Source organism: Sminthopsis crassicaudata, chromosome 3 (assembly GCF_048593235.1).
Source record: "Sminthopsis crassicaudata isolate SCR6 chromosome 3, ASM4859323v1, whole genome shotgun sequence".
In the NCBI taxonomy this organism is placed as follows: domain Eukaryota; kingdom Metazoa; phylum Chordata; class Mammalia; order Dasyuromorphia; family Dasyuridae; genus Sminthopsis; species Sminthopsis crassicaudata.
Window position 1 is genome coordinate 491,270,501 of NC_133619.1, and position 22,515 is coordinate 491,293,015.

A 22,515-nucleotide genomic window follows, 5' to 3' on the forward strand; every position below is an offset into this window, starting at 1 on the left:
AATGTGGAATTATGCCCAAAAAGTCTTATCAAACTGTGCATGTTTTTTCTTACTATTACTGAGTCTGTATCCCAATGAAATCATAAAGGAGGGAAAAGGACCCACACGTGAAAAATGTCTGTGGCAGCTCTTTTTGTTGTAACAAAGAATCGGAAAATGAGTAAATGCCCATCACTTGGGAAATGGCTGAACAAGTTGTGATATATGAAGATAATGGAATATTATTGCTATATAAAAATGATGAACAAACTGATTTTAGAAAGGCCTGGAAGAATTTACATGATTGATGCTGAGTGAAACAAGCAGAACCAAAAATGCATTGTACACAATAACAGCAAGAATATGCAATGATGAATTATGAAAGACTTGATTCTTCTCAGTGATTCAGTGAACCAAAGCAATCCCAATAGACTTTGGACAGTAAATCCCCTCTGTATCCAGAAAAAAACTAAGGAGACTGAATATAAATCAATACATGCTATGTTCATTTCTTTTTTCTATTTTTTTTTATTTCTCCCATAATTTTCCCTTTTGCTCTACAACATGATTCATAAAGCAATGTATATTAAAAATAAACTTACTAAGAGTAAAAAAAAGCTACTTTATGATTTTTTTAGTTCTAAATTTTATCTTTCCACTTTACCTCCTTGATCAATTCCATTCCATGCTGTTGACAAAATGTGGTCATTTTCTCTTGTTACCTCCTCGTGGAAGTTGGAAAACTGTTGGATGGCTGCTTTTACATAATTACATAGAAGTTATGCTGGTGACTGGTTCCTGTAATTAAAGATGCCTTAAGCATAATAATTGAAGCATCTGCCTATTAATAAATGAGAGCCTGTGTTTGTGAATGGCCTTGCTACCATCATGTTCCCAGATCCCAGCCCAATAGTCTTCCATTAAAGCAGAGGATTAAAAATTAGTGTAGCACAGTGGAAAAAACCAGGAAAATGGCTCCTTAGGTCCCAACAACAAATTACTCCTGAATCAAACCTCTGATTAATGGCTCCGGAGTTCTGTCCCTCTTTTGCATAATTAAACTTCATGGGGTGTTTTAATTAACAGCCTTGGCATCACCCAGGTAGCAACAGCCTCCTTGTCTTTGGCTGACTGTGTCTGAGAGCGCCCAATGGTGCCCAATGCTGAATGAAGAGCATTTATGAGTGGATTAAGGTACATGCTGAGTCATAAAGTGAATTAAGTGGTTAACACCTTCCAACAAAGAATTGGTCTTTTGATTCTCTAAGTTCCCCTTTTTCTATTTAGATGGGGACTGAGGACTTTGAATTACATCTTTCCAGTCTTCATACCTGTGATCCAATGTGATCCAATGGCCCTGACTTTTTTATCTTCTTCAAAAATGATATTCCATCTCATTGTTCCCATGCTTAGAGCGTACTTCCTCCTAATCTCTATTTCCTAGCTTTCTTCAAGACTCAGCTCGAATCCTATGTTCTTGCCCTTCCAAATCCCTCCTTGCTAGAGTCTTTCCTTCTAGGCTGCATTCCATGGATGCTATAAATTTTGTGTGTACATAGATGTTTACATGTTGTCATTCTTACTAGAATGCATGCTCCATGAGGGCTAGGACTAGGTTTTTGCCTTTCTCTGTTTCCTTGTCCTTAGCACAGTTCCTGTATTGCAGAAAATAATTAATGCTTGAATTATTGTAATTGTGGTCTTATTCTTTGCAAAATAACACAACAATGACACTGAAAACTCTTTTAGACTTGTTCAATTGTTGGTAACTTCCATTTCATAATATTTCAAGATTTTTCTGACCTTCTAGTGTATGAGCTATGAGCTTGTTTTTAAAACCACTCCATTATGTTCATACATATAATCCTATGAATAGATCAACATGCATCAAAAACGTGGTGGGCTAAATTTCAGACCCTTGGATTAAACTGGAGTGAGAAAGTTAAAGTGTCTATTGGAAAAAAAAATCATTTGGATATAGCAGAAGACCAAGTACTGAAGGTCTGGCAGCAGTGTAAAGGCCACAAGTTTAAGCCGATCAGTAATGCTGAGGAATTAAAACATGACCAGCACATATACTTCTCCCAGTATATTCCCTGCAAAAAGAGAATTCTCAGAGATCACTGCAGTACCCACCAAAAGCTCCTAAACACTGTGTTGTAATGACCAGACAAGTCATTGCAGAGATTAGATTCACCAAGCCAATAGAGCTTTCAAAGTTTTCCCCATTATGGTTTTTTATAGGACCATAAAAATCTGGGATCGATTCCCTGGGTTTTGTTTCATTTTGCTTCCTACTCTTCTCTCCCCCTCGTTTCTCTTTCATGCTTAATGAATACGTTCAGGAACTTTGCTAAGAGCTGAAGCCAGGATTACCTGAAATGAAGAGAGCCCTTGCCTCATTATGTACTTACTCTCAGGAAAAGCTTCCATTCCTTGCTAAAAAATCATTTGTCTTGTAAATTTCTATAATGAACAGATTTGGGAATAAATACCATGTAATCTGCAATGACAGTTCTCTCATTTCCTTTTTTATGACTTCAATCTTCTCAGCATCTGAACCACATGGCTGCAGTGCCTCCATCGTGATTTAGGCAACTGAATTGGGGTATTTTTTCTTCTTACACCTTGGCATATAACTGAGTGCCCAGTTAGTCTCTTGTTCTGGGCACCATGTGCTAGTAAGTAAATGCACCTGAATGAGAGATATATGCCAGTCCACAAAAGAAAACAAACAGCAGGCTACGTGGCCTTTGCAACAATATGCTATTTTCCCAACTGACCTTTACCAGGGTATATTTAAAATTTGGGTTTCACTTGGAGCTTGCTGAAAACTTGAATTGCATTTAAAAAATCTTCTTGCTTAAAATAGATCAAATCAGTGGAACAAAATGAATAATGATACGTTCTAACTCTTCTCCCCCCTCCTTGTCTTTCCATAGGTAAGTGCTTTTGATTTTGTTGAGTTCCATCAAGTTACGACTGAGAATCCAGCCTAATTTTCAGTTTCTTGGGAATCCTCATCCGTTTAACTGTTCGTCCTACCCAAGTAGTTACATTGCAGCTTTGTTGCTACTACATTGAGACTGAAGCCTTCGAAGGTATGGTGAATAAGTGGTGGGGGCCTTGAGTATGCTTGTGGTGAAAATTATGTGGGCCAGAGTCAAGAATACAGCCTGGAAAGGCTAAGGGAAACCTGATGAAGAAATTATGTCTCTGAGATGACCTTTCCCCAGAGCTTGGGGAGTCCAGTGGGACTTGGGTCTCTGAGAACAGGATGTTTAATCTGAATAGGAGAGAACATGCATCATAATAAAAATGTAGTAAGTCAGTCTTAGACTCAAGGATAATCTTTGGGTTTGATTCTGGCTTTGTTTTTTGTCCATGGTTTTATCTGGGGGTATGGTGCTTTCAGATATTGTCTGTTTCCTTCTGTAGTGCATTGTTTCATGCCGCTGTCACTAATGAAAATGCTGTAGAGATCCTAAGCTGTAGTGCCTTATGGATATAAGGGTAATGACACAACATTTTTAGGACGGTTGTTTGTATTCTGAAAACATCTAATTGTTGCCCTTTCACTACACTTAGCCAGCCTTGAAAGATCTGGCTGAACTAAATAGGGAAAGTAGAAAAAAAGAGAAAAATCTGGAGCCTTTTCTATCCCACGTATCATATATATATATTTTTTTATTTAAAAAAAATTCAAAGAAAAAAGTTTTTCACAGATGGTTCCAGTTGACCTTATGGATCATTGGTGACCTCTATAGCCAACCATTGAATTTATTATTCTTTAAATTAAAGTTCATTTTTTAAATGAAAAAATTTTTTTTTGCTTTTTTCAATCTCTCATCATTGGAGAAAAAAGGCAAAACAAAATCTTTGTAACAAATATTGTGGAGCAAAACAAATTGCCCCATTAGCCATGTCCAAAAATATCTATGTCTCTCATCCTACAATCATGATATATTATTGGTCTTCTGGAATGGTTGGCTATTGTCAATTCATAGTTCTACCAATAATACACTGATGTGCCGGTTTTCTTATTTTCCTCCTATATAAATGTCTTTTTCCTCTTTTGTCAACTTTGTCAATCTGATGCTTGTAAGTTGAAACCTCAGTTTCTTTAATTTGCATTTCACTAATTATTAGTAATTTGGAACATTTTTTTTTCATATGGTTACTGCACAGTTTGTATTTCTACCCTAGAAAAAAAATTTACTTTAACTTTTTATCAATTGAGAAAACATACAATTAAATTTATGAAGAGAAGAGGCTTTTTTTTTAAGATCTCAGTTTACTTAATTTGCCCAGAAACCATCCCCATAGTGGGAGAGCTAAAAGCTGGGGTATTTCAATAAATTACCTAAGATTATTCAGTGAGCCAGCAATAGAACCATCATTAGAATTCAGGCCTCTTGAAACTTTACATTTACAATAACTGACATTTATTTAGCACATTGAAATTTGCAAAATACTTTACATATGTTATCTCATTTGAACCTCAACATCCCTGTGAGGGAGGTACTGCCAGTATCATAATCTTCACTTTACAGATGAGGAAGCTGGCTCAGAAACAACACTATTAATAATCATAATCATAATTGCTATAATTCATATAGCATTTTAAATTTCAAATATAATTTCATTTTATCTTCACAACAGATCTGGGAGTTAGGTGATGTTAATATCATGTATTATATTTTACAGATGAGATAATTGAAATGAAGTTTTATGACTTGCCTGTGATTACATAACTAGTAAATGTCTAAGGTAGGATTTGAACTCAGATCTCCGTGGCTCTGGGTCCAGTGCTTTATCCAAAGTGCCAAAGGGATCATGTAAATAGAAAGGATTTAAAATAATGTCTTTCTGCATTTTAAGTCTACTATGTCCAACTAGGCAATGCCATTTTCTGAACAATTCCTTAAGCATGAGGATGTGAAGGTTTACTCCCAACACAAATAATCATTTATTGTTCCAACTGCTGGTTAATTAATTAACTAAATAATCTTTACCTCACTATCAAGCTCCTGGGGATGCCTGAACTCCCTGAGAATTTCTTCCTCAGCCCTAGACCCTTATTTTCTATCCTGCATTAATTTTCTCGAGAGCTTTTTTTTTTTTTTTTTTGCATTTCAGAGGCTCCAGATCATGGCAATTTAATACTCGTAAATAAATCCATAAACACAAATAAAGTGTACCAGAGTTCCCCTTTCTCCTCTGCTCTCTACAGCTGATGGAGGGTTTGGGTCACTAGAGTGACAAGAGTAATACAGAAGTAGCATCAAGAGCTCTTCTTCAGTACTTCATCTACTTTTCTTACACCATCCCCAGACTGGGAAATGAATGGGTGCTCAAACACAGAATCTTGTGTCTGATGAAGAATTACCTTCACACAGAGGAGAACCTGAGTTCATAGCCTTTCATCTCTATTAGCTATGGGACCAGATACAAGTCACTTAACCTTTACGTATCTCAGGCAACTCTCCAAGACTTTATGTTAAAGAGAAGGGACCTACTTATATAAGGAGAGGGAATTCTTCCGTGGAAGCACTGGGCAAATAAGACAATATTTGCAAAAGTGCTTAGCACAGTGCCTCTCACATAGTAGGGCTATTTATTGCTTATTTCCTTCCCTTCCGTTCTTTTCTGCTTATCCTACAGAAATCACTGGCCTGGGCAAACAAAATAAAACAAAACAAAACAAAATAATGGATAGATGACCCAAACATACTATGACGCTGTGAAGTCCCCTAGATTGCTGTTCTCATTAATTAAGTTGCTTATAATCAAGAGAGCAGCACTTCTAGGTGTTATAATATATTCTTTCCTGGACACAGTAATAGATTCTCCTTTAACCAATATTTGCTAGATACTTTCTATTTATAAACAAATAGATTTAAAGCCACCCATTGTAACCCCATGGCCAGCCAATTGTCCAAGATTGACTTTCGCCCTACAGGACTTCCGTGGAGTCTTGATTTCTATAATTGAGATGAGAAACCAAGAGCAGCATGTCCTGGTAGTTGGGAGCAAGATGCAGGTTTCTTATATAATTCGTGCTGCTAATTCACTGAATGTCACTTTTCCTCAAGTCTGCATATTATCTCACTCCAGCAGATGCAGCAAGGTAGAACTACAAGGGTGTTTGAAATGCAGTTTATTAAGTAAGACACACTTTAGAGCTGGTTGGAGGGAGCACTGGCTGGAAATGTTAATCTTAGCACCTGACAATGTACTGACCTGCTTCCTGCTCCCTTGGGGAGCCTTGGGAAATTAGAGAACAGCATTGGATTGGATATCATTTTAATTCAGAGTGGGAGAGGAATATATACACATACATATATACATACATATATATGTGTGTGTGTGTCTGTGTTTCTGTGTGTGTACACACACACACATTTATATATTTGTATGTATGTTTATGTGTATGTAACTCACCTAGAAAAAATTATCAAAATGCATCTTTTTCATTTAAGATAATGCTCTGCAAAGTATTCCAAGTACCCATACCAGTACTGGGGCGGAGGGGATATACAGAATTGGTTACTGAGAAACTTGGGAATTCCAGGAGATGGTGAGGAGGTAATTTTGATCCTCTAAGAAATGTTCCAGGGAGAGGGAAGAAACGATATAGGCACAGTGAAATAGCTGATATTGAGTCCATGCTGAGCAGAGCTTTTCCAGGAGACAGAAAAAAGGTATTATTACAGCAGGAGAAAAGGATGCTCTCCCTCCTCTCTCCCCCACCCCACTTCTTTTTGATTTAGACTTCTCTGAACCAAAGTGTTCTGGTGTTTTAATGGCCTGTTTTAAAGATGGAAAGGGCCCTTATGTGTCAAAACACAATCCTGTCCCAGCCAGCACGGGGCTTTGTTTGATTATGAAGCTTGTTTAGGATAGATGATATTTTTATAGCTTCTGCCTTGCTTCACCGACGGTCATATTGATGTAGCTCTATGGGACGGGGCTAATAAATAGTTTATAAAACTGTAAGGCCATTCTCCTGGGTAATCTACCACTGTGCCAGCATGGACTGCACAATCACATATCCAGAATGAGCTAACTTTCTCATGTCTGCTGGGGTAGACTTTTTTTCTGATTGTTTGTTTTGTGTGTGGGCTTTTATTCCACCCACACCTCCCACAAAAAAACACCCAGCAATATGAACTTCTCCATGAAGTTCAGAAGATTGAAGTTTCCTAAGATCTAATAGTGTTCTTTTTTTTCCCAGAAGGGCTGCTGACGATGAAATATGGAGGGTTTGTATGTCATTAAGTTAGTTGGACAAGAATCTCAACTTTAAAATGATTGGGTTTGCTTAAATTGGCAACAACTGGGAAAAATATGTCTTGAAGTACTTGAGCTTCTGGTCTTTCAGGATCTGCCTTAAAAGTCAGAGAGGAATGAGGAGGGAAGAAAGTAATTTGGATGGTGAATAGGTGTTTTAGAGAAGAAAAGTAAAAGGAGTATTGTAGCTCACTGGAAGGCTGGGGATGTCTATGGAAGGACAAAAACAAAATGAGGGAAGAGAGAGTCCGTATTTGGCTTTACTTACCTACAGTTCTATAACTATCCAATGATTCCCAGGCTTTTGGCATATCACCAACCTTAGGAAAACCGGATGTAAGGGGGCCTAGTGGAGAAAGAAGTGATGAAGACTTTGCTAAGTCTACTATTAAGATGTTTGAGACATTTTCATAAGAAAGGGGTATCACAACCTGACTTCTTCTAGAGGACAGTGGGAATTCATCCCCAGTAGTCTGTGTTTAACCAAGACTTTTTTTTTTACTTTTACAGCAGGTGTGTTACAAACACTGTCTAGTACATCTGGGCACCCTGATGTGGTTAATTCAGTTCAATTCAATTCAACAAGTGGTTATTATATGCTTGGTATATGCCTTTCATTGTAGTGTGTACAGGAGAGTAAAAAAAACAGATACTCTATTCTCAAAAAACTTATATTCTGGGAATAGAGGGCAACAACAGTATCATTTGACAATCATAAAAGTCATCACTTGCCCAGAGTCACAGAGTCTATTCCAGGACTCAAAGGCATGTCTTTCTGACAAGTCCCCTGATCTACACACTGTACTACCTAGTCTGCGACATATATACAGATAAACACATAAAAGTAATTTGGAAATTGGGATGAAGAGAAAGCATTGATATCTATCAGGAAGAGAATCAGGGAAAGGTTCCTGGTATTTGAGCTGAGGCTGAAGAGAGACAGGGAACCCAAGAGACAGAAACCTGCTTATGGATAACAAAAAAGGAGAAATGTGGGATGTTCAAGGGGAAAAGCAAGTAGTCCAGACAGTCTGGAATGTAGGGTCAATTATGTGAAAGATTCCAGATTCCATTGTTAACTAGTTGTATGGTCTTGGGCAAGTCCTTGAAGGGTTTCTCTGGCTCAGTTTCCTTATCTGGAACGTAGAACTTCACAGATTATTGCAAAAACAATGAGGAAACATGAAAATCTATGAAGGATAACCATTTGTAACTTGGCTGTAGTCTGTTTGGGGGGGTTTCCTGGCTTACCATTTAGAAGATTAGTTCTATGAGAGAGTTACACACATAAGAGAATTAAGACAGCCATTCTTGCCATAATGCCAGTCTCATCAGTTCTGCTCCCCAACACACAAAAAGAAATAAGCCCAGGTAGAATCATGTAATTTGGAAGCTGGATTTAGAATCAAGAATTTGAGAAATACAGCAGTCATTTCTTTATGAGTTTGAAGAAAATCTATGCATCTTTCTAATACCTCTGAGGTTAGGTTGGAGGGTAGATGGCCAGGGCCCAGTGTTGCAGATGTGAGGCAGCTGAATCATCCTGACAAATAATTGGTCAGAGACAAAGCTTTTATTCTGGCTAGAATGCTTTATCTCAGATATTTTGGGGGGGCAACTGGAGTTGAACAGCATAAGATCCAATGAGAATTAAGATTTAGTTAAGCTTAAATTATTGATGTGTTAGGGAGAGGCAGGGGAAGTTCTAAGGATTTCATTTATGATATTCTTTCATTTGGGCATAAGAAAATGATTGGAAAAGGAGGTCTTTTTGGAAAACTGTAATTATTTTCTTTTTTTTTAAAGATTAAATTTCCCTCTTTTACTCAGGTTGAATAGGGACTACTCATGGAGGAACTCCTACTACTACTGACCAACATACTTCATTTCAGTCTAGTTTTTTTTTTTTTTTTTGCACCTCTAGCCCCTGTTCTCCTTAGGTTTGAATATTAATGACGAATCTAGTACCATTAATTATCATCATAGCCTCATAACCTACTGAATCTCAGAACTCCCACACTCAAGAGATCTGTCAAACTTGATCTTCTTGGTGCCTTGAATTTTAGGCATATACCACCATATTGGTATTTGTATATACACATACATACATCTACATGTATATATATATGTGTGTGTGTGTGTATGCATAATTGTGTATATATATTTACCACTAGTGTCCCAATTATCATCTACCATAAACTGGCTCCAACACACTGTTCTAGGCTTATATTCAACTATTTCTTATTCTTTTAAACTTTGTCATTTTCAGTCATGTCTGACTCTTGATTTGAGGTTTTCTTAGAAAAAAATATTGATATTTCTCTAGGTTCTTCTCTAGCTCATTTTGAAGATGAGGAAACTGAGGCAAATAGAATCAAATAACTTATTTAGGATCACCCTACTAATAAGTGTTTGAGGCTAGATTTGACCTCATAAAATTGAATCTTCCTAATTTTAAGCTCTATGTTCTATCCACTATATCACCTAGCTGGTCCCTCAAATTTTATGCTCCAGCATCAATTGCATCCTCACTGTACTTCTTTACTTTTACCAGTTCCATTTCTTCTTCTTAGATGGCCATCTCTTTTCTCTCAGTCCACTGAATTTTATCCATTGCTCAAAACCTGGATCAAATCCTGCCTCCTAAATTAACTCTATCTACACCTGCCTGGTTCAGAACCATCTCTTTTATCTTCAAACTTTTAAGTCACCCTACATTTTATATAGCCAATTATGAAGTACCTCCCAACAACTCTCCTTTTGTTGGACTGAAGCATTATCTATGTCCTGGACTTATTTAGCTTTTCATCAGACCATGGCTTTTCTTTCCGGCTAGAATAAAAGCTTCTTGAAGGTACAGACCTTGTCTCATGAGGCTTGAAATTAGGGAGACTCAATTTCATGCGTTCAAATTTAGTCTCAGACACTTACTAGCTGTGTGATCCAAGGCAGGTCACTTAAACCCCATTTACCTGTTTTCTTCTCTATAAAGTGAATTGGAGAAGGAAATGGCAAACCACTCTAGTATTTTTGCCAATGCTTGGCCTGGTAGAGGATCCTATCATTTTTAGTACAATGTAAATCCTTTGTTAGCAGGGACTATTTTTTTTATCTTTGTTTTCCAGCAAACAGGATTGGTACACATGTATTTGGTACATAGCTGACATTTAATGAATTTCAGCTGAATTAAATTGAATTCTAAACTTTTTATTGATTGCTTTAAGAAATTTAGTGGATAAATTGAAGGGAATGTTGAAACATCAGGGTGCCTTCTTTTCCTGTCTTTAAACTGTAGTTCAATCAGATGACCAACATTCATGGTTAGTGGAAAGTTTCTTTAACATTCAGAAACAAGCTTTGAAGCTGTCAGAGAGAAATATGTATATGTAAAAAGGTATTTGAAATGGCCCAAATTAAAATGAAAATGTAGTTTCCCTCTTTACTCATTCATCCCCAATAGCCAAGGAAAACTGACTGAAAACCTGATTCTTAGGGATTTTTCTTTTTCCTTAATGTCCAGGATATCAGACCCACTTCTCTCCCACCCACATTAGCATGCACTTTTCATCATTTCTGACTTTCACTTGTCTCCATTTTGCTAATAACTCCGGTTTTATTTATATTGTTTGTTTATATCAAAAACATCACCTTAAACTTCCCTCCCCACCCCTTCTACCACCATCGTCCTGAGGTCTTGACACCTTCCTAATACCTCAAGTTTGCTTTTTGACATTTTTAATGTCTATTGCCAAGCCCTGCCACATTGCCTGTGACATGCAGACGTGTGTAAGGTGAGACTGAAACAATAATAGCAGCCCTGATGTGACATACCATCACTAAGTCTGTCAGGATGTTGGGTCATAATGAGTTTGCCATTTGAAAGAGCTGGATCACAGATTTTTATTTGGTTTCTCCTCCCCCCACCCTCCCACTACCCTTTGATGTAGAATGGCATAGACTAGGTTTGCACGGTGTAAGAACACCAAGACATGAAGGAGCCTCAGAAAAGGAAAAGGCCACACAGCTCAGTCTATTGACCTCTCCTGGTAATGCTCCCGGTGAAACTCCACTTTGGTAAAAGGGCATTGCTGATTGCTGTTGAGAAACCTAGAGGAAGAGGTAAAACATCTTGCAAAACACCCTTGTCAATATGAGCAAAGATGTGCCATCTCATCCTTCCTCCAGCATGTCCTCGCAAATGCAAGCGAGAAAGGCAGAAGGATGTTGGAACTGAAACAGACTTCCAGATTTTTCTCAATGGGTCTCCCCCTTTTCAGAAGATGAAATGAGTCCCTACAAGTGGGACTTGCTGGAAGTCGCATCATTATTGGCTGAACCAGGATTAGAATTTGGATTTTCTGACTTGTAGCCCAGTACTGACTCCTGCTATTTTATAGCATTCTGTTGTCAATAACAAAGGATATACCACCCATTTCTCATCTTTCTTTTTTGACTGGGCGTAATTGTTATCTTTTCTGAATAAGGAGAGGAAGGATCCTTCTCCAAAATGCATTGCAAGTACTTGGTGAGTTATATAATTATAGGGTCCTGAGTTCTGTAGCAACTATGTCAATCCCCTACTCCATGGCTCTCCCTTTCCCCCAGGATAATGTACTAATTCCTCTGACTTTAAAATCCCTTCACAACCTATCCCCAATCTATATTTCTAGTTTCATTACATACTAGTTCCCTTGTTGTATACTGCAATACAGTATAAATTGCTTTCTCTCTCTTCTCGGTGCCTCTGTACTGGTCATTTCCCATGGGTGGAATGCACCACAGAATATCTTATTTCTCAGTTTTAGCACCTCCTATTGTATGAAACCTTCCTTCCTTAAATATCATATATTTATTTTATATATTTTGTAATATATTTGTATATTTTTATTTTGTATTTATATTTGTATATGTTTATATGTATGTATATATATACAAATTTATATATGTATAATTATATATACAAATATATTTGTATATATTTATTTTGTATATATTTCATGTTGTCTCCCTAGCAGAATATAAGCTTCTTGAAAGCAGGACCGTCTGGGAACCTAAGTGGATAAAGAAATAGATTAGAAGTCTAGCTTTAAGTTTTTCCTCAGATATTACTAGCTGTGTCACTCTGGATGTGTCATGGGATTTCTCAGACTCAGTTTCCTCATCTGTAAAATGAAGAATTTGGAATAATGGCTCTGGGTTGCCTTCCATGTCTAACTCTAATGAGTCTAGATTTTTTTCAAGAGGTTAGAGGGGGTGTCTTTATCCACGGGGCCTAGTATAGGTCGTGGCGTATAGTTGGTATTGAATAAACTCTTGCTGTTTGTTATTCCACCTCTGGGATAACCTAGATACTAATTTGATTTTGACAATATAAAAGGGTTTTCAGACTACAGGTCTAACATGCAATAACAGGGAGTATGATAACACTCCCAAATATTGCTTGAGCCAGCTTAAAATGTAATTAGAAAATATTTAACAAAAATACAATAAAATGCAGATGGTACTATTCAGTTTTCTAAGTCAATATACTGTGATTATTTACAGTTATATAGGGCCTCCTTTTCTGCTGAATTAAACACTACTGCTTTAGGCTATGTTTTCTCTGTATTCCAGAGTAGAAGGGTGAGTGTCTCTGCATTATGGGTTCTGTTAGCTGGGTCAGCAGGCAAGGGGCCATCTTTTATCCAGAAACTGAACTGAAGCTCATTTAGACATAGACAGTATGCCGTTTCTGACTTAGACTGAGCCTTGCAAATTCCCCACAATGTTTAGGCCACTAGACAGACAATTTCTAATTGATATCAAGTCAAGGCTACTCTGCCTCCATCTTCCTAAAAGTTCCAGATAACCCCGTTAAGACTGAATTAAGTCATTATTAGTTCAGTCACTAGAAGCCTTTTGACTTGTGAAACATGAAGCACCCTTAACATCACAAACCTAGCAAACATCTCTAAGAAGCGTCGTTGCTGATTGCCAAGAGAGGCAACCAGTGACTGGTGAGAACCATGCACCCACTGAGTGCCCAGCCACATCTGCCTCCTCTTTTCCCACCTCCCACCACATCACAAAGGGTCTCTTTGGGTCTATGTACACAACGGCTGACTTGTATAACTGTCCTGTTCCCCAGGACTGAAGAACAGTGCAATCCATCCAGATGTGACTGAACGCTGATTGCATTGGGGAAATGTTTTATTCCCAGTGTGCCTCCTTGGCTTGGAGAAAAGGATGGGCTAGGAAAGGGCTGATGCTTACTTTCAAGGTTAAAGTTTGTAGCCAGAGGAAAGAAAGCATGCTTTGACAAGTGACTCATTTGCAGGATAGCAAACTACTTAAGGAAGAGAGAACATTTAAGCTTTCTGCTGTGCCCCAAATATCTGTCTACATTATACTCAGTGGGAACTTAATATGCACTTGTTGCTTGACTGGATCCAGAGATTAGCCTTGTTCGGTCCTTCCAGTTGCCTATTTCTAGTTTTGTTCCTCTTCCCATTCATTTGCAGTTTGAGAAAAATCCTGGGAATGCCCATTAGTGTTTCGCATGATAGGACTACCCTGATACCTTTAGTTTCTTTTCTGCCTTATAAAGGAAGACAAAAGGAATAAGAATTTTTTTTGTTTTTATTCTCCTTCCCTTTGAACACAGTTGTTTTTAATTGCTTTGTTTAAAAGGAGGAAACAATTGTCAAGGTAGAAATTTTCATTTCTCTAGCTGCTAGGGAAAAACACTTTTCCATAATGCATTGGGATCCTCTGAAGGTGAGCATTGCCAGGCCTGGCAGAACACACACAGCAGCAGAAAGGGATTGGGGAGCAGAGGGAGAAAAGGAAGCATCTGTTTGAAGCCATCTTCAAGCATTCACACCTAACTCCAAGTGGCAACAGCTGGAAGGAGGGTGAGTGTGTGTGAATGTGTGTGTATGCACACACACATACTCCTGCAAAAAAATAATAAAGGGAGCCGTGCTAGGACCGGAGATCTGATTCTCCCTTCGGCTCTTTGGCCAGACAGTTACCGCTTATCACAACTGTTCAGACTGGAGGACAGGAAATTAATGTTGGATTTTAGGGCCATTTGTGCTAAGCTGCCCATGGTTGCCTGGGAAAGCTCAGAGGCACTGAGCCCTTTCCACACCTGTGTGTCTTCACAGCACAGCAACATATTTTGCAGCTTTAGTCCAGGCCCGTAAAATAAGTGACCAGCTTTGGGAGGAAGCAAAGCCCTAAGGGATTGTTCTTTTTTAACAAAACCTGGTGAATATATGTGATAGAGAGGTTAATTACATAGAAAAGGCCATGTGGGGATGAGGTGTAAGGAGAAGAACTGTTAATGGCTGTGGGAATCTCTCTGCTTAGCCCCATAAGAGAGAGACACTTTTATAAAAGGAAGAGAAAGAGGGTCAGCCATCTGATTTAAAAGTGCTAGCCCTAGACGTGGAGTCTCTGTGGTTGGTCCCACAGTCAAGGTCCTGTCTGCATGAGATAATGTACATAGCGCTAAAGCATTACATAAATGTTATCGTTGCTTAGTCATTTTCAGTCGTGTGATCCAAAGCACTGGGGCTTCTTGGTGAAGATACTGGACTGGTTTGCCATTTCCTTCTCTAGCTCATTTTACAAATGAGGAAACTGAGGCAAACAGAGTTAAGTGGCTTTCTCAAAATCACACAGCTGGTGAGTGCCTGGGGCCAGATTTGAACTCAGGAAGAAGAGGCTTCCGAAATCTAGGATCAACACTTTCTCCAACACTTTCTCCATTCTGCCACCTCTACACTATGGGATTGTTGTTAATGATATCTTTACAGTGGCCACCTCTGCAGAATAAAATGCATTTGAATTCAATTATATTTATAAAGGATGTGGAATGTGAAAGGTGTTATGTTACAGTGGAAAGAGACCAAAATTCGTGGTCCGTAGAGCTGTCCGGCTGTTGATTGCTGTGTGATCTTGGAAAAGTCACTCTAACTTTAAGCATTGTCAGGCATCTCTTTGAAACCTTAAATTAAAGTAGACGCTGACCTATATCTGTAGAAGAAATGTGCTCCCTGGGATTAGCCTCAATCAACGAACTCACATGTCTAAGACAAAATGAAAACCAAACGTCTGAGGAACTGGGAGGAGGCTAAAGTTGATAACAAGATAAATAGACAGACAGACAGACAGACAGACAGACAGACAGACAGATAGATAGATAGATAGATAGATAGATAGATAGATAGATAGATAGATGGATAGATGGATAAATAGATGGATGGATACATAAATAAGGGATGGATAGACCGATAGATAAATCGGTGGATGAATGGATGGACAGAGCCCAGCCTTCAAGGAGCTGACTTGTAGTAGAGGGAGGTCATGATCTAATACTTCATAAGCTGGAATTTAATTGGAATCAACATTCCAAGCTCTAGGTCACCAAATTGTTAGATTTCATCAAATTAACCACCCAGTGTTAAGAAGAAAGAGGCTACAATCTCAGGGATGGAAGGAGAATAGCAGAAACTAAGGTCAATGTCCAAATAAACCTAGGTGGCTAAAATCCAGAGTTTTTCAATAAAATTGCTCTTGGAGTCTTTAAAGATCTTGGGAAAGGCAAAGTTTGTTTTTGTCCTTTAGTGTTTCTCTACAATAGGAACAAAATGCCTACATCTCCAGTGATAGTACAAAGGCATATAAAACAGCTGCCTGGTCTCCCTTCCTTTTCCTCAGCATCCTTACTCCTTGGAAATAAAGAAACAACATATGTTCATCTTCCATTATCATTATTTTTTATTGCCATTACTTTTATTCGTTATGTAGGTTTGAGAGAGTGTGATGACTTATGGGGTGCTTTTAGTTAAATAAACAAACAAACAAAAAAAGACAAATTGTCTTCCTTGGAAATTTCAACCAAGTTTTTCTGTTGGTGCTTCATGGGAGAAACTAAAGGAAAATGCTCTTCTCCTTCATTCCTATGGTTTTAAAATCAGTTTCAGATGGCACTTGTGAGCTGCTTTACAGTCATGGCACTCACGAAGGATTACATAACCATTGCCAGTGGAAAGGCCCAAGAGATGCTGCTGGATGGATAGTGAGGGGTGATTATGTCCAACTTATTCTTATCCTATATGGAATATATCACCAAGCAGACTGCAATTGGTGAGTCATTTAATCAGTCCACAAGCATTTATTAAACTCTTTCTATATACCAGTCAACAAGCATTTATTTAATGCCTTCTATGCATTAGCCAATAAGCATTTATAAGAGTGCTATCCCCCAGTCATACAAGGAAGGCAAAAACAGTCCCTGCTCTCAAGAAGCACAATCCTAATGGGGGAGCCTATATGTAAACTTTTTAAATGGTTGTATACATATGTAAACACAAATGTAAGCACAAATTTGTAATATACATAATATAATACATGTATTCTATATAGCATGCATACATGCATATAAATATGTGTATATGTATGTATGATATATGTTTACATATCAATATCTATATATGTTTTCATATCACATACATAGACACTAATAGGACGTAATCTGTGAGGAGAGGGACTAACAGTAGAGGAGACATTTTCAGTGGAGGGAACAATGAGGTTAATTTAGAATCAGAGCAAAGGGAGTTGAAGATTCAGACTAATTTAACTTGAAAAAATATATTTATAAATATAAATATATTTATAGAACATTTGATATCCTTTTAAGAGTCAGCTAGGTAGGTAACGTAGTGAACTGAGTCTAGATTCATGAATAATGAGTTCAAATCCAGCCTCAGATACTTAATAGTTCTATCACTCTGGGCAAATTACTTAATTTTTTTTGGCTTCAGTTTCTACAACAATATAATAAGGATAATAATACCTAATAATACATCATTCTGTGGCTGTGAGAATCAAATGAGATACTATTTATAAAAAGTACTTAGCACAATAACTGGCACATAATATAATTGCTTATTTACTTCTTCCCTCTTTCATTTTACAGAGAAAGAAGCTGAAGCCTAAAGATATATAAAGTAATTTGTCATGGCCAAATCAGGTCTTTATAAATTAGAGCAGGTTCCTTCGCATAACACAAAATCCTCATTGAGCAGACCATAGTGTTTACGTGCCCAACCAGGAACCATTAAGTCTTGGAGAGTGTGGCAGTCAGACTATCAATCCTTCCTTTTCCATCTCTGCTTTTCCCAAGTTGCATGGTTACAACATGCTTATATACTATATATAGCATAACACAATGTGATATAGTATATACATATTTATTTCTATATATATTTCTCTATATTTATATACAATATGTTTAAGTTATACATATATTATATATACATATTATACATATGTACATATACATAATTATACGCATATATGTATGTGTACATATGCATATGTATAATATGTATACGTGCATATACACAATTATTCATATTATATGTGGTGTATACTAAATGCATGATACAATATGTAGATATTATAGATATATAATATGCTGCTCTGGAGGAGAGAGTGAGGCTAATAATTTGGCACAGACCTCCCTCATTTAAACCCAACTCACTTGAAAATCAAGACATCACCTTTCAGAAAGTAATGATCCTCTTCTAAAATGGACAAGCAACAACTTATTGTATGTATCTAGCACCTTAGGGGATTAAGGGATAATGTAAGGTGGTACATTAAGTAGATATAAAATACATGTATACAAAGCAATTTCAAGTGGAAGCAACAAGGTGGACACCAGGAGGGAGCCCTGTGTAGGAAGGGGCACTTGAGGTAAGCTTTGAAAAAGGAGTGGGAGAGTAAATAGGGATTCCTAAAAGCAAGTGTGAGTAAGGAGACTCTCTCAGGGGGAAAAAAAAAAGGACAGCTTGGGAAAAGGCATGGAGGTAGAATAATGGACATATACATCAAGTAGATCAGAGTGACAGGAATTAGAGCAGCTGGGTGGTTCAGTGGGTAGAGTGCCGAGCCTGGAGTCAAGAAGATCTGAACTCAAATCTAGTCCCATTTCCTGGCTTTATGATCTAAGGAAAATCATTTGATCTTGATTTGCCTCAGTTTCTTCAACTATAAAAGGGATATAATAATAGTACCTACCTCCTAGAGTTGTTGCAAGGATCAGATGTGATAATATTTGTAGAAAGTGCTTAGCACAGTGCCTGGTACATGGGAAGGGCTATATAAATCTTAATAATAATTATAATTAAATGCAAGATGTATGAGAGGAAGTAATTAGCCTTGATTCTGGAAAATTGGGATGGAGCCAGTTTGTGAAGGGCATTAAGTGCTAAAAAAGAGTTTTTATTTTATCTTAGAAGCAATGGGGACTCTTTGAAGCCTTTTGATCAGGGGAGTGACACAGACAGACATGTCCTAGATCTAGGGGTCCATCTTTTCTTTGTGTCTTGACTTTGGCGTTTAGGCTCTAGGGCCTAGCAATCAAATGGCTAAGGAAAATGCAAACTATTGTGGCGAGCCCCAAAGTGTCACTCTATGGTAGTGCTAAAGCACGGGACTCATGTCTACCTAGGCAAAGCAAAATAGATAGCTATGTTTTCAAAATGATTGGGAGAATAATAAATGCTACTATCCTGCTATTGAGTATAAAGAGAACTCCAAAGCTTGAGTTATCCTGGCTGGCTCCTGACAGTTGATTCAATTCACCTGGCATTGATTCAACTTCCCCTTCCTCTTTGCCTGGGTAGAGACAGGGAATGCATGAGGAAATTAAAGAGTGCTCTGTAAATAATTCAGTCAAGACTATTAATTATGGCCTGAATAACAGCACTGTTCCTGATGGCATCTTGAATCATGACTTAGATCCAACCCTAAGGGCAAGAGACATAAGTTTGAAAGACAAAATCTAAGTGTCTGGAGGTAAATTAAAACAAATGACATCCTTTGCTCCTGAGAAATAGTGGGTGTTAAGCTTGCCAGTTGAGTTGTGTTTCCCTTTTCTCTCTGTTTTCTCTTTTTCTCGTATATTAAGTAAACTAAAATGAAAATTTCAGGAGAAAAGTGAAAGTTGTGATTTAATGTATTTTGCCTGAGTTAATGGATTCACAGATGGAATGACTCCTAATGTTAAGAGGGAGAGAAGCGGTAAGTGGGCTGAATTTAAGCTGCTTGAGGCCCAGTGCTGCATCTTATTTTCCTTTACCCACAAAGCTCTAATGCTCAGACCACTGGTTGGTATGTTGATGGGTGTTCAAGGTTCTCAAAAAGGCTCAAAATGGCAGAGTGACGTCCTACTGTTACAGTGGGTCCGACTGACCCGACCGACACAAGTTCAGAATGTTCTGACACGGGCCAAGCCCAAGTAGTCCTATGACATTTGGGCTGGCTTCTCTAAGAGCTCAATCTTGCCTTTCTTCTGAGCTACTTCAATTCTGCTTTGCTCATAGAACACAGCACCTTCTCTGATGAGAGCACGCCATACTGGGGTCCTGTGCCAGTGTCTCCCCTGTCATACAATCAGTGCTAAATAGAGATCTTGAGGGTCCCTGTACCTGGACACCTTATGAGCTCCTGCCCTGTGTGAGAGCTTCATAAAGTAGTCTTTTTGGCAAGGGCACATTTGGCGTTTGAACAATGTGGCCAGCCCAATGGAGTAACATGCTCTCTCTGCAGTAGAGTTAAAATGCTTTGCAGTTTAGTTGGTTAACTTTTGTAACTGGTTAGGTCCCATGAAGGGTATCTATCTATCCCTATCCATTCATTCACCCATCCATTTATCTGTCCGCCCATCCATCTGTCTATTTCTCCATTATCTCTCCAATATAGATAATCACACACACACACACACACACACACACACACACACACACACACACACAGACACAGCTGGACACAGGTTAAGAAACTTTTCACAACTAGTAAATGTCTGAAGCAGGATTCAAATGCAGGTTTTCCTTATGTATCTGTATCTTCATACATATCAAACATTTGTGTGTATCTATGTGTGTACATTTACATGTATATCAACAAACAAAATATACATATATACTCAAAATATAAATATATACATTGTTGAGTTGTTTTTCTGTCAGGTCCAACTCTTTGTGACCTATTTGGGGTTTTCTTGACAAAGATTTTGGAATGCTTTGCCATTTCCTTCTCTAGAAATTTTATAGATGAGGAAACTGAGGCAAACAATATTAAGCAGCTTGTCCATGGTCACACAGCTAGTGAGAGCTTGAGGTCACATTTGAACTCAGGAAGATGCATCTCCTGACTCTAGGTCTGATGCTCTATCCATATCGTAGCTGTGTGTGTAGATAGATAGATAAATAGATAGATAGATGGATAGATAGATAAATAGATAGGTGATAGATAGATAGCACTAATCATTCTTGCCTTAAATGTCTCACATCACCAGCATCCGTGTTCCAGTCACTGAATGGGTGTGGCCTCAGTCATACTGAGATTTGTTGAAAACCTTAGCTTAAAAAGGTCAGAATCTTCCATCTCCAGTCATCCTGATCCATACCTGGCTCCTGGACCCCAGTGGCACCGTAGGGGAAAGGGAAGCAGGCACCCTTGCCCAGCCTCCCTCACTGAAATCCAGTTCACTTACCTGTCATGGCGTCCATGATGTCCTGGTCCTCTTCAAGAACGAAGGACAAACAGGGAAACAAAGACAGTTCACTGGAATTAGGTCATGTGTATCTCAAAGTGTATTTCTGTGCATTCTGTCTGGTGCCCTAATAGGTGTCTATTTAGGAATAATAAAACAGAAAAAAAATTGTGGCATTCTCTGGAATAGAAGTTCTAAACCTGACTGAACAGATTGAGGGTGGGAGTAGTTGGTAAACCTGGTTAGTAAAAATTATCTCCCTATATTCATTAACTTCTAATTGAAATGTGTATTTTGTTTAAGGACCAACCTGAATTAAATTTATAGATATTAGTAATGAAAGAATTGGAGACTACCATTTTTTTTTATTGAAGCAAACCACTAAATTTATTTTGACCTGAGTTGATGCAGGGAGTATTCATTATAATGAAATTCTAGATTTTCAAAGTATTGCTTTTATACATACACACACACACACACACACACACACACACACACACACACACACACACACATATATATATATATATGCATCTCTATATCTATAAAACTATGTATAAATATAATGATATAGACAAGAATATTGTAGTATATAACAAATGAACATATACATTTTATGTACATGACATATTCCTATATGTATATTTATATGGATATATATGTATATAATGTATACCCATATTTAATTTTTAGGAGACAAAGTGTAAAAAAAACCACATTCGATTTTTACATGTTGCTGTTCTCATCCACCCACTGTCTTCCAATTTTTCATATTTGAGGGTATTTCATTTAATGAAAGATTTCATTTTTACTGAGAGAAAATCAGCTTGTAATGGTGCAATTTTCTTGTAAAATAATCTAGTTGTTGAGAAGGGAGAGGGGTGTCAGGTAGGTAAGCAGTTCTGTTTTTAAGATTGTGAGTTGATTCATCTTTCTTCAGAAAGATACTGTCATCTCTTTTCCTCAGGGATTATACTGCAACATTTTCCTCCAGGGGCCATTTAGAGTTGGGGGGGGGGGAGAATTTCCACTAATTAATTTGAAAAAAGTGCTTGCCTAAACGGCTTCTGTCTCCTGAACTCCACTGCAGCAAGAGAAAGAACACAACTCCCTTTGCTTTATTACAATCTTGACCTTTCATGAAGAGGCTTAATGAGACAGTGGGAACAAGGAAGAGTTTTCTGCTCCTTCTGGCATTCTGTACAACTTTCCAGAGAGGTTTTGAAAGTGGTTCTGGGATCTCTGGACCCTGACCCTCTCTCTTGGTAATATTCCGGCTACTATAGTGTTGCTTTGGAAATGGGTTGTAGCATCTCCACATTGGTCATATCATGCAGTTCTGGGGTGATTATTACTTTTTAGGGTCCCATAGATGGTACATGGATGGAATATTGGACTTGGAATAAAAATAATGATGAGGATAATAGCTAATAGGGACATAGCATTTACTATGTGCCAAGTATTATGCTTTACATTTGATCCTCACAACCACCCTGGGAGGCAGGTGTTATTATTGTCCCCATTTTACAAGTGTTGTTTCCCACCTGATGCACTTCTCCCAGATGTTTCAGAACACTCCCTTCTTCCCGTCTCTCTGACTGTTCCATTTTCTATCTTGTTTGCTTCACCATCCCCTTTCTATCCCTTAAACAGGGCTATTCCTAAAGTTTTCATTCTTGGCCCTCTTCACT

General features: G+C 38.0%; 1 protein-coding gene across 2 annotated transcripts in view; it reads left to right on the plus strand.

The window, feature by feature from the left end:
* OPCML (opioid binding protein/cell adhesion molecule like) overlaps positions 1–22,515 on the plus strand; it is a 1,489,737-nt gene that overhangs the window by 281,667 nt on the left and 1,185,555 nt on the right. The window contains exon 2 of one of the 2 annotated variants that reach the window (XM_074303776.1): positions 2,922–3,080. The exons of the other annotated variant lie outside the window; for it this stretch is intronic. The gene's annotated coding sequence lies outside the window, so the exon portion shown is untranslated. The remainder of the gene's footprint in view (positions 1–2,921; positions 3,081–22,515) is intronic. 2 annotated transcript variants of the gene reach the window in all.